The 13,864-nt window shown below is 42.9% G+C and overlaps 1 protein-coding gene across 1 annotated transcript in view; it reads right to left on the reverse strand.

The window, feature by feature from the left end:
- Positions 1-8,511, reverse strand: part of STX7 (syntaxin 7) — a 45,620-nt gene extending 37,109 nt beyond the window's left edge. Inside the window, exon 1 of the mRNA XM_062186773.1 lies at positions 8,416-8,511. The gene's annotated coding sequence lies outside the window, so the exon portion shown is untranslated. The remainder of the gene's footprint in view (positions 1-8,415) is intronic.
- Between the last annotated feature and the right edge of the window lie 5,353 nt (positions 8,512-13,864).

Below are 13,864 nucleotides of genomic sequence, written 5' to 3' on the forward strand. Positions count from 1 at the left end.
CTATCACTTTTGTTGAGAAGGAATTTATGAAACAGAAACATAAGATTTGGATACCCGGATATGAATGGCTTGGAGAACAATAAAAGCAAGCACCTGGCAACACTGGTGGATACACCCAGAACAGGAGGAAAGGGTGCACACAGTTTGAAATCTGCCAAGGAAGCAGAGGTGCTCAGCCACACAAACACAAGATGATGCAGGGCTGGGACAAGCGGAGGGAATGCGGAAGGGGAAGAGACTAGCATTCACTGTGTATTTGTGAAATGAAAAGTATTTTACACAGGCTGTCTAATTTAATTCTCACAACCTTCCCCTTAATTAAGGAGGCATTATTCTTGTTTCAATGTTGAGAAAACTATGGCTTATAAGGATTAATTATTTATATCTAAATGTAAAACCTGAAACTCAGGAACAGATGAAAATATAGGGAGAATGCTTCAGGACACAGCAATGGGCAAGGATTTTTTTGACTCAGACCACAAAAGCACAAGAAACAAAAGCAAAGACAAAGAGTATTTCATGTAACTAAAGAGCTTCTACCAAAGGAAACAATTAAAAGAGTGAAGATACAATACACTGTATAAAAGAAAAGATGTACAAGCTATACATTTGACAAGGGGTTAGTCAGAATATATCAGGAATGTAAACAACTATATGGGGTGGGGGGTGGCACTTCAAATAACCCAATTAAAAAATGGACAGTTAGGGGTAGCCACAGGGTGCAGTGGTTAGGTCATCAACTGAGAAGCCTCCACATCAGAGAGCCTGGTTCGATTTCTGGCTCATCCATTTCTGATTCAGCTTCCTGTGATGCATAGAATGGGCACAGCACGTGAAGGTGCTAGCCACCCATGTGAGAGACTCAGATTGAGTCCTGGGCTCTTGGCTTTAGCCTCATCCAGCCTTGGCTATTAATGGCACTTGGGGGGTGAGCGAGTAGATGGAAGATCTCTCTCTGTCTCTCTCTGCCACTCTGCCTTTCAAATAACAAAACAACAACAAAAAAGGGAAAATAATTGGATAGTAGCTCTAAAAAGGCATTTTTCAAAGACTTATAAGTTGCCAATAGGTATATGAAAAAAATGCTCAAAATCACTAATCATTAGAGAAATTCAAATCAAAACTGAAAGGAGATATCACCCCACTCCAGTCAGATCACCTATTACCAAAAAGACAAATGATCACAAATGTTGGTGAAGATGTGGAGAATGCTTGTACAGCCATTGTGGAAAACAGTATGAAAGCTCCACAAAAAAACTAAAAAAAGAGAACTACCATACAATCCTGCAACCCCACTACTGGATATATATCCAGAGAAATGAAATCAGTTTGTTGAAGAAAATCTGCACACCATTCACAACAGCTAAAAAATGGATACAATCTAAGTGTCCATTCATCAGTGAATAGAAAAATGATATGCATATATATGTATGCATATATATACATATATACATACAATGGAGTATTATTCAGTCACTTAAACAAGGATGAAATATTGTCACATACAATAATGTGGGTGGAACTGGAGGTCATTATGATAAATAAAATAAGGCAAGGGGTCAGCATCGTGGCATAGCAGGTTAAGTCTGCCTGTGAATGCTGGCATCCCATACATGTTAGTCTGAGTTCCAAATGTTCCATTTCTGATCCAGTGTTCTGCTAATACGCCTGAGAAGGAAACAAAGAATGGCCCAAATACTCAGGACCCTGTCACCCATGTAAGGGACCCAGATGGAGCTCCAGGCTCCCAACTTTAGCCTTGCATAGTCCCAGCCATTGTGGCCATTTAGGGAGTGAATCAACAGAAGGGAAGCCTCTTTCACTTTCTGTCTCTCCCTCTCTCTCTTTCAAATAAATAAATAAATCTTAAATAAATAATAAATAAATGAAATACGCCAAACACAGAAAAGCAAGTACTACACGATCTCACTCATGTGAAGAATCTAAAAAGTCGATCTCAGAAGTTGACAGAATGGTGGTTGCTAGAGGCTGGGGAGAGCAGGGAGTAGGAAGGATGGGGAGAGGTTGATTAGTGGGTACTAAGTTATAATTAGATATGAGTTAAGTTCTGGTGTACTACTGTACAATTATTCTTAAAAAAAAGAAGAAAAGGTTTTGAATGTTTTCACCATTAAAAAATGATAAATGTTTGAGGAGATAGATAGATTTTCCCAGATCTGGACATTGTACAATGCATAAATCTAAACATCATGTGGTACCCCACAAGTATGTATTATTCTATGCGTCAGTTAAAACAATGACATTTAAAAGTAGTTCTAATTTCAGTAAAACTTTTACTGGAGCCATGGATAAAGAAAGAAAGAAAAAGAGAAAGAAAAGAATAAGATTAAGTAACTGGTCCAAGATAGCAGAGCTCACCCGAAGGTGGAGATGGGAGTCAATTCCAGGGTTCTGATTCCAAAGCTACCCATGCTTGTTAACACAGAACAAATGCCAGTGAAGAGGAAGAGCCCTGGATACTAGGCTGTTTGGATATACTGCAGTAAGAAACCACAGGAGATCCCTGGTATGGGAAAAGAGACCACAATGAAATCCACAGCTTTTTTGTTAGGAAACTGTTGAGACCAGCAGAACAGTGCTGGTTCCATGCCCAGAACCCTGGTGCCTGGTGGAATGTGCCTGGCTGCCCTGCAGGTCCTGGGAGCTTTCACAGGTACTCCACTATCTTTCACTGTTCCATAGGTCCCATTTACCAGTTCTGGGCCCTTTGGGCCTCAACACATCCTAGAAGTAGACACAAAACAAATTACATAAAAGTGTAAATTCAAACCTCAACTGAGACAACTGAATTGCTGTAGCAGGGCAAGGTTAAACCCCCATCCAGGAAGCCTTAAACTTGGGCCTGCAGCTATATGAAGTGTTGGGGCCCACACAGAACAAGACAAGAACTGGTGATTCAACGAGACCACCACTATACCAAGCCTACTAAAAACCACCAAATGGATCTCTAAATTCTTCAATTACAAAAAATAATAAAGGCTTTACTGAGGTATAATTCACATACCATATACATCACACATTTAAAGTACACAATTTAATTTTTTTAAAAATATATTCACAAAGTTGTGTAACCATCATCACATTACTTTGAAAGTGTTTTCATTACACTAAAAATAAAGTCCATATCCATTTGTGGTTACGCCCTATTCCTCCCCAATTTCCCTAGCCTTGGGAAACTCCTGATCTGCTTTGTGTCTTTATTGCTTGGCCTTTTCTAGACAGTCCATATTAACAGAAGCATACAATATGTATTCTTTGTGATTGTCTTCATTCTCAATTATGTTTTCAAGGGCCATCCACACTGTAGTATGTTTCAATACTTCGTTCCTTTTTATTGCCACTTTTTATTCCACTGTATGTATAAAGACAATAACCTATTGGCACAATGACCTCTTCCTGTCTCCTTTCCCTCTATCAATTAGATCTAACAGCCAACACAAACACAAGGAATGAGAAAATGCTGTTCCTTATTAATGTACTCCCTTGGGGGCTTCTACATCCATATGGTTCCATTTTAACTTAAACACATATTGAGTTTCATATCCATACCTCCAAGTCATATTCTAAACTCTGTCTATTGTCTCCATGTCTTTGAAGCTACATGAACTCCCCAACTCCCTGTTCAGTTGCCAGTGGAAGTGACAACCAGAAATCTCTACCTTGGGCAAGACACTTAGCACTTGGGCTGCTGCCAGGATTAACAGGAGATAATGCACAACCAGGGAACAAGTGCTTTTCCAACTTACAGAGAGGAATGGTCTAATCTGCTCTTGCATATGCAGGCCAGCATCAGCCAAGAGTATGCCAACCTCATCGGTATCAGAGATCACAGTCACCTGAGACCCACTTTACCCCCAAAATGACAGTAAATCAGTCTTCTCAATTTGAGCATAGTAAGTTAGCTTCTCACTGTTCTCATCTGAAGCTATCTTTTTTTGCTTCTCCAGGGATTTATCAAATCTTCCTATCTTTTCATTCAAGCAACTAACCTTGAGACTGCTCTTTCTACTGAGAGAATTAGGCTTCATTTATACAAGAGGCTGCTATTCTTGGTCTGTGTGGAATTTAGGGAAGGGGCACCTGGGTGATCACTTCAGCTCAGTCTTGAGTGAAGAATGAAAAGCAATTTGTGGGGGTTGGTGTGGTGGCACAGCGGGTTAAAGCCCCAGCCTGCAGCGCTGGAGTGCCGGTTCGAGTTCCGGCTGCTCCACTTTCCATCTAGCTCTCTGCTATGGCATGGGAAAGCAGTAGAAGATGGCCCAAGTGCTTGGGCCCCTGTACCCGCATAAGAGACTCAGAATAAGCTCCTGGCTCCTGGCTTTGGATCAGCTCAGCTCTGGCCGTTGCAGTCATTTGGAGAGTGAACCAGTGGAATGAAAGACCCCTCTCTCTCTCTCTCTCTGGCTCTACCTCTCTCTGTAACTTTGTCTTTAAAAAAAAAAAAAAAGATAAAAATGAAAAAACAAAAACAAAAAAATGAAAAGCAATTTGTGACTGATAGAAGAGAAAGATAAATAAAAATTAAACAATAACAATGGCTAACATTTACCCAAGACTTACTATTTCTTAATCATGATGTTCATGATGTTTAGGACTTTCTTTTCATTAAAGATTTATTTTATATATTTGAAAGGCAGAGTTACACAGAGAGGGGGAGACAGAGGGATCTTCCACCTGCTGGTTCACTCCCCAAATGGCCACAACAACCGGGGCTGGGCCAGGCTGAAGCCAGGAGCCTGGAACTCCATCCAGGCCTCCCACACGGGTGGCAGGGGCCCAAATACTTGGGCCATCTGCTCTGCTGTTTCCCAAGGTGCATCAGTAGGGAGCTGAATCAGAAGTGGAGCAGCCAGGACTGGAACCAGCATTGATATGGGATGTCGGCAATGCAGGCAGTAGTGTAACCCGCTGCACCACAATGCTGACCCTTGCGCTTAGGACTTTTACATCTATTTTTGCAATTAATTATTTTTAGGATTTATTTATTTATTTGAGATGCAGAGTTACAGACAGAGAGAGGGTCTATCATCTGCTGGTTCACTCCCCAAATGGCTGCAATGTCCGGAGCTAGGCTGATCCAAAGCCAAGAGCCAGGAGCTTCTTCCTGGTCTCCCACACGGGTGCAGGGGTCCAAGCACATGGGCCATCTTCCACTGCTTTCCCAGGCCATAAGCAGGGAGCTGGAATGGAAGAGGGGTAGCTAGGACACTAACCGGCACCCACATGGAATACCGGCATAGCGAGTAGAGGCTTAGCCTACTACACCACAGTGCCAGCAACTTTTCAGTTAATCCTTACATTAAACCTTTGAACTAAGTATAATTATTACTGTGATTTAAGAAATTGAGACTAACTTGCTGAAGACCAGCAAAAGAGTCAATACTTGAAACTAAACCTTATAGAGTTCACTTTTTAAAAACACTAAATAATATTGCTTTCCAATAAAACAAAATTACAGACAGGTGAACCCACTCAATTAGAAAAGTCAAATTTACCACCTTTTTGCAGGTCATCTAAGAAGTTTTGCCATACCCACCCTAAAGATGAGGAAATAGCTTTGGTATAAGTAGGTGAGTTAGCCACAGTAATACAACTGCATAGCATACTCCTCTCCTACTCTACTAATAAGCAATATATAAAAGGCAACAATGGTTGGCTCTTCTGGAGTAAAATATGAGACATAAGGGACCAAAGGATGACTTTACTCTAAAACAGGCACACACAAATAGACAGTTAACTATAAACTGACCTAAAAGGTTATGAACTTTGCATACAGGTTAAATTGTTGCCAAGTTTTTCAAATGTTTGCTTTCCACATGTGTTTCCAGGACCTAGCTCAAGCTGCTACTGCCTAAAGCACTCTATGGAATCCATTTCAAAGTCCATTTAGAATTCCTAGTTTCATTCCTCAGACTGACAATTACATAACATTATCTGGACCTGCACTGTCTAACAGAGTAGTCACAAACTCCATAAGCTATTAAAACTACAATTAAGTTAAAAGAAAAATGCAGCCCTGAGTCACAACAGCAACCTCTCAGGTGTTCAAAGATTGTATGTGGCTAGTGTCCAAAGCCCAGCCAGCTCCTGGACCGTCCACTTCCATGTTGCAGAAAGTTCTGTGGGGACAATGCTGATCTCACCTCGGTAATTATCTTTGTGGAGATATACGAGGTCTGAGCACTATAAAGAGAAAAAGGGGCAGGGTAGATCAAAGCGCAGCACTCATAATGAGTCTTCTCAGACTGCTTCTAAAGGAGCAAAGGGAATTTCAAAATGGAACCCTGGGTGACAAACACTGTCCTCACTTACCAGTGGCCATGCTGCAGAACCTTTAAGATTCCAGTAAGCATGGATCTCGTGTTCTTTAAATCTAGGCTGGGCAAAGAAGTGGTCAGTTTCACTTTCTCAATCATCATCAGCAGCATGTAATACTGGATTTCTTTGCACGTTGTGCACCAATACATGAGTTCCTGGAGTCAGGGGGTGATAACTTGTGTGTGTGTGTATGTGTGTGGACTATTCTATTTTCAGAATTCAGGTACATAATAGGTGCTCAATAAATATTTGTAGAACGAATGAATAAAATGACCCTACTTCTGAGAGACATGGACCCACCCTGAGGGTAAATATAAGGGGTCTTCAGAAAGTTCATGGAAAACACCTATCACAAAAAATTTATGTATGCATTTCAAAAACGTTTTGCACCAAAATAACTTTTCTTTCCATTTCTACATAAGCATTCTGATGTACATTCATACTTCCATTTCTAAAGCACTGGATTCCAAAGCCTCTTTCAGATCCCAAAAGGATGCCCCAAGGTTATGGTTGTCTTGTGCCTGATGCCATTTCCCAACCTGGGAATGCTCTTTCCTGTGATCTGCATGGGACAGGCTACTTTTCCCAGGAATTATCTATCACATGCTAGAGAAAGCCAGGCCTGATGTGAGAATTCACCACTCCTGCCACTCTGTCATTCTCTCTCACTGCTCCCTGACACTCATCACTATCTAATTATTTAATTGGCATATGCTTATGTCTATCCTCATCTTTGGAACACAACCGATATCCAACGTTGTCATCTTGTGGTACATGCAGTACCAGGTGAGGTGCACCGTAGATGCTCAATGAAAGTGAGAACGCTCACTACGGCTTAGCAATCTCTACACCTGCTCAACAGATGCATTCCTCAAGCCACTACCTCCACAGGATGAGCCATTACACTACTCAGTTTTAGTTCACATTACCAACGGCTTTGTTTTCACTTTTCCCACATTAAGCTTTCAAATTACATGGAATCACAGGAAAGCCTCACTCAGACTTACTGCAGATATTTTATATAATTTATTTTCCAACCACCAGTACTTGGCTGAAGTTTGGGAACATAACTAAAATTAGAACTGACTTGTTATCTGCAGCATAAGTAAAACATCTGAAGGAAAAATGACATAAACTTCGCAGAAGTACTCATTAGACACTTTCGAACTACAGCCCAATTTCTAACTTGTCGCAAGGCTGAGGCTGATCCACAACACCAGATGTAGTGGAACATTTTTTCCCCAGTCTCTGCCCAGGTGCAGCTCAGAGCAGAAGGAACGCCCACCTCCGACATTACTAAACAGTACAGCATTTCATAATTACTTCCTTTTCTTCCAGATTCCGGGCAAGATTTAAATTATATATAACTGTAGTCGAATACAGTGATCGGAGGTACAAAAAACGAATACACAACTGTGAGAGCCAAGCAAATGTCAGAAATATGAGAGAGAAAACATAGCATTTGATCATAAAAGCAATGTTCCTATTCACCCATTCTGTCTAAATTTAAAGAAAGAGAGGGGTTTGGAGGTGCTCGGAATTCTTAAAATATTGTGATTTCAAAGGTCTTAAAAAATGTAATAAAAAGTTGGCGTGTCAAAGTCACCAAAGCCAAACACAAAGGGCCGCTGAACACACGTCTAGAGTTTGTCTACCACAAGCATTTGATTCTCATGCCCCTGTTTTCGGGAAGAGAAGTTTCAAGCATGTGTTGTCGACCCGTAAGTTAAAAGGAGGAAGAGGTCACTGGTCTGGTCTCTCCAGCCTCGGGAGCGCAGCCCTGGGCGGCTCTAGGCGGCTGCCACCCGGCAAGCGCCGGACTGGCGGAGCTGGCGAGGCCGGCCGAGCCCGCCTCACCACGGCCACGAGTGCGGGTCCAGCGACAGGCCCGGGGGGCTTGGGGACGGCCGGCGCTCCGGGAGCACCGGCAGCACCCACCCTCCGCCTCCCGCGAGTCTGCCGCAGCGCGCAGGGCGGCGGCCGGCGGTCCAAGCGCACAGAGCAGGTGGCAACCGCTGCGGGGACACCGCGACTCCGGCTGCCCAGCCAGGGGCCCCTGCCCCAGGCCTCTCTTACCCTGACCACTTCGGCTTCCTCCTCCTCCAGCGGCCGCTGTCACCCCGGGACCCCACAGCCCCCAGCTGCAACTCTCAGCTGATGGGCGGCGGCGCAGGAACACCCACTGCGCATGCTCCCAGCGTAACCCGGAGAAGAAGGCGAGGCTAGAGGGGCTAGCTCCTCACCCATTGGCTTTAGGAACTGAGTGACAGAGCACCTCTCCCGCCCCTTCTGGTTCACAGCGAAGGAATGGAAACACCAGCAAAATTGCAGGAGGCAGTTCTTTGAAGGCGGGCACACAAATGGTGGAAGCCTTAGTCTGCATACAGAAGAAAAGGGGAGGAAATGGAGGGTATACGTCTTCTTCATCCCGCGAAGCCAACCCCCTGGACTCACCTTCACCCCGCCTTCACCCCGCCCCCGCCTTAGGCTCTTCCCTGTCTCCTTTCCTAACCTTTAACTCCGCTGTAGACCGAATGCACAGCTCCATTCGAAAATGCAAACGCAGATACGCCATCCTAGCAGGAACAATGAAGGGACAGGGGAACACCCCGGGTACTCACTCAGTGGACTAGCTTTTCCTGATCACGCAAGTCGGTCCAAACATCCTCGAAAGGCAAGAAGCAATCTTCGTGGACTTTAAAACTGGAAGAGAATGTTCCAATAATAAATATTCAATCGGAAGTATTACCTGAAAAGCATCGGTTGCTTCAAGTGAGAGAAATACCTCACTAGACTAATTAGAAGATACATTGGCTTGGCCTTTGCTCCTATCAAAGCAACATTGTTTTCCAAAAAGATCATAAGATTAAGTGAGAAGTCTAGGGCAACTTAGAAAAAAAAAATAGGCACAAAATATTTTGAATTAGTACTACTTAGAAAATTCTATGCTGTTTGGTGTTATACATGCACTTGTACATCCCTGAGTACATCGAGACTAGACTTTACCTCTGTGAGATGGAAATAATACAGAGATGGGCTTGCTGGCCAAGCAGAGGGCACACCCTCACCGAAAGGCAGTGTGATTCAGCTATGACCATTGTGAATATTTAGGAATATTGGCCCAATAAAGCCAAATTATCTGCTTTTCAGGATATAGTGGAAATTCCATTTGTGTGTGTGTGTGTTATATGTGAAGTCTTCTTTTTTGATATTCTCAAATTGTTATGAAGCATTCTCTATCAGACAAAATATGTGAACTCAAATAGTAAGCAGTAGTGACAGCCCCTAAGTGGAGAGACCCTTGTGGAAAATCTAGTGCCACTTCCTCATTTCATAGATTAAAGAAACTGAAACCCAAAGAAGTAAGAAAATCACAAATTATGAACAGCACAGGTCCAGATTGCCTAATTCAGAATCTAGAATCTTTCCTACTGTATCATTTCATTCAGAAAATGTTCATTGAGATCCTGCCATGTGCCAAGTACTGCACATGTCAAGGTAAGTAGGATATAGTATTTTCTTCAAAGGAGCTAAGGAGTGGAGGTCCTTCCCAGGACAGATAAGATATGCCGTGGTAGAGATCTGTTCATTGGGTGGTGGAAACCCAGAAATGGGGGTGCCTTACTGTGCAGAGGAAGTGAAAACAGAGGAAGTGATAACAGAATTTGAAAAGTGTGCGAGTTTGCTGGAACATGAAATGTGAAAGGACATTGTAGGTGAAAGGAAGAGCACATGAAGCTTCATAATATCATAGGCAAGAGTAAATTTCTAGGATGCCTGCATAAATTTATTTACAGAAAGCATAGTCGATAAATTGGGTGGGAATGAGACTGAAAGGGCAAGTGGAATTCATGTAACAAAAAGCCTCTATGTCCTGTTGAGTGGCAACCTAATAAAAGTTGAACCATTAAAGGATTTAGTCAAGGGTATAAGGTGTGGATAATTCCATGCCATGAAGAGAACTTTAGAGAAGTAGAGGAAATGAAAGAAAAATAACATTGAGAATGGAGGGGGTTGGGGGCAATGAAAGAGACTACTCAGGAAGCTCTTGTATATCAGAGATATTGAAGGACTTCACTAAGACCAATTCATTGGAGAAGATGGGAAAACCAACTTGAGAAATACTTAAGAAGACTGCTGGGGCTGGTGTGGCACAGTAGGTTAAGCTACCGCCTGTGATGTCAGCATCCCATATTAGTGCCTGTTCAAGTCCTGGCTGCTCCACTTCTGATCCGGCATCCCTGCTGATATGCCTGGGAAAGATGTGAAAGATGGCCCACGTGCTTGGGCATCTGCCACATATGTTTGAGACCCAGATGAAATTCTGGGTTCCTGGCTTCAGCCTGGTCCAGCCCTGGCTGTTGTGGCCATTTGAGGAGTGAAGCTTCAGAGGAAATACTTAAGAAGACTTGAAATTAACTGGAGATGTAGATAGAGTAAACAAGATAATTCCTAATCTTCTGATGTGGGAAGCTGCACTGTACATGATGTAGCTCTCTAATCACTAAGATTGCTATAGAGCAATTGCAGTTTGAGAATGGAGGTGGTGAGAAGATTGAACAAAGTGACAAGAAAGTTAGTTTTGGACATGCTATTTTCAAGATTATGGAACTCTTAATCATCCGCCTAGCGGCGCCAGCACACCAGGTTCTAGTCCCAGTCAGGGCGCCGGATTCTGTCCCGGTTGCCCCTCTTCCAGGCCAGCTCTCTGCTATGACCCGGGAAGGCAGTGGAGGATGGCCCAAGTGCTTGGGCCCTGCACCCCATGGGAGACCAGGAGAAGCACCTGGCTCCTGCCTTCGGATCAGCGCGGTATGCCAGCCGCTGCGGCCATTGGAGGGTGAACCAACGGCAAAGGAAGACCTTTCTCTCTGTCTCTCTCTCTCTCTCTCACTGTCCACTCTGCCTGTCAAAAATAAAATAAAATAAAAATAAAACTGGTGGACTTTATAAAAAAAAGATTATGGAACTCTTGAATATCTACATTTGAGATGTCTGGTGTCTTACAGGTATTTGAAAATGTGATCTACAGTTCTGGGCAGAGTTCCAGTTGGAGTTATGGGAAGAGAAGAGCTTACTTACTTTAAGTGTGGGGCATTATGGACTATTTGTGTGGAAGAAACAGACAGGGACAGAAAAAGAAAAACCCTGAAAAGGAGTGGGAGAGATAAGAAATAAACCAGAAAAAGGTGAACTAGAGAATGAAGGAAAACATTTCAAAAAGGAGGAACAGGCTGTGATGTTTTGGGTCACAGAAAGTTCAAGTACATTGAAAATTGTGTGTTGAACTTGAGAGTTAGAAAGTGATTGAGGAACTTGAGGAAGAGGCACTTCAACCATTCAAGGAACTGTCGTGCAAGGCACTTCCATCTACATGAGGTCTAGTGCTGTTTCCAACCACGCTTGTGTCTCCTTTGCTAGAACTCTGGGCTGTGGGATAGGAGGTGAAATGCAACTGAATATGGGAGCATCGTATGTACTCATGGAGGAGCCACTTCTGTGGGGCAACATGTGCTCCAGAGCTCCCCCGTGGGATCCAGCTGAAGCTGGTGTCGGCCAAGACTCCATCCATAGTATTTTGCCATTGCATGCCACTCCTTAGTCTCCTGTTCCTGTGAGTATTCCTAAATTCTCTTGTTCTTTCCTGCGTCTGCCTCTAGAGGAGCCAGCATAAGATACCATAAAGATAACTGAAAATGAATCTTGATGAAGAATGGGATGGGAGAGGGAGTGGGAAATGGGATGGTTACGGGTGGGAGGGTGGTTATGGGGGGAAAAAGCCGCTATAATCAAAAAGTTGTACTTTGGAAATTTATATTTACTAAATAAAAGTTTAAAAAAAAGATGATATGTCTTCCAGCCACTAAAATCCAAAAATTATACTTTCAAAATTTATATTAATTAAATAAAAGCTTTCTATTAAAAAAAAGAAAGAAAAATTACAAAGGCTCAACATAGATGACTCACAGACTTCTTACTCCAAGTTCCTACAAAATAGAGCTGAAAGCAAAGCTTTTTATACTGTTGAAGGGTGGAATTGCAGTTTAGATGTAAACATTTCGATTGGCTTTACTTTCATCTTTAGAGTTGGACAACTTCTTTCCATAAAATGGAATAAGTATTCCTGTGGGCTAAGTAGAAGAAGTTTAGTTTTATAGGTAGAGAAAGACTGAAGAAAGCAGAAACAAAAGACCAAAAAACAGATTGATCCCTTTAAAGTTACTTTCTGTGGAATTTGGGGACACAGAGACAGGACAGCCAGAAAGTGGTGGTTGCCATCTGGTTATTTCAGGTTGCTTCTTCTATGTAAGGAGTAAAGCAGAGGGAACTTCATTGTTAAGCCAAATGAAAATGACCTGTTTGAGAAATTTGGTTGGTTTCTTTCTAATCCTCATATCTCAGAAGTCAGATAAGTAGCTTAGTGAACTTTAGCACCATTTTGATTTTTAACCTGGTCTGTTGGGGCCCAGTGCTAATGCTTAGTGCCAAACAATTGCCTCCTGTGGTTTTTATCTAAGGACACTAAGGCTTTACAATAATCCTAGGGCAGCAGAAGCAAGGTATAAGGGAAGGGAAACCAGGAAGAAGGGAGAGTAAACACACAATGGCTTATCTTCAAGAAAACACGGCTTAGTCACTGTGATCAGTGACTTGGGACATCTTCCAGAACAACCTATAGAACCACTGTGACTTTGAACAGAATTTGGTGAAGTGTGAGGGAAAGGGGAGAAGAAAGAGGAATTTACTGTCACCTTCTTTCCTTCATTGATTGTCCTGAAACAAAATTTACCCAGGGGACACTAAGTGCCCTGCACTTCCAGGTTGTGTTATCCAGGTTCTCTGCAAAGTCAGATCCAAAATAGAACCAAGTGTAGGGATAGATGAGAGGTGAGGGCTGGTGTAGCACAGCAGGTTAAGCCACCTTCTGCAATAGTGGCATCCCACATGAGCTCTGGTTCGAGTCCCAGCTGCTCTACTTCTGATCCAGCTCCCTGCTAATGTGCCTGTGAAAGCAGCAGAACATGTCCTAAGTACTTGAGCCTCTGCCACCCAGTGGGAGAGCTGGATGGAGATGGACAGTGGGGGAGAAATAGCCTCTCTGTGAGTTGTATTGGTGAGGAGCTGTGTGCTAGAGCTGTGATTACCACTCAGAGTGCACAGTGGAGGCTTCACAGAAACTCAGACTCAAAGTGGGACAGGAAAGACATCCAGCAGTGTTAATTAGGCAAGATCTCTGTTGACTGAGTTCTTCTGAGAACAAGTGACTGCAGTCATGGAGGCACCTAGAACTAAGTACATCTGGGGCGGTTTATAAGCTGCACAGGAAAGAATCAAAATAGCCAATAATTACAGTTGAAAATAGAAGAAAAATTACAATGAAAATAACATTGAAAGAGCATCTCAAAATGGAACTGAAAGGGGATTAGAAAAGAGCTTATGCAGGATTCCAGCTGCTGCCTGAAATGTGAACTTGGGTCACTTCCACCCTTTGGCCTCCAGTATCTGTAACAGTCAAGACCCTAAG

Source organism: Lepus europaeus, chromosome 3 (assembly GCF_033115175.1).
Source record: "Lepus europaeus isolate LE1 chromosome 3, mLepTim1.pri, whole genome shotgun sequence".
Classification (NCBI taxonomy): Eukaryota; Metazoa; Chordata; class Mammalia; order Lagomorpha; family Leporidae; genus Lepus; species Lepus europaeus.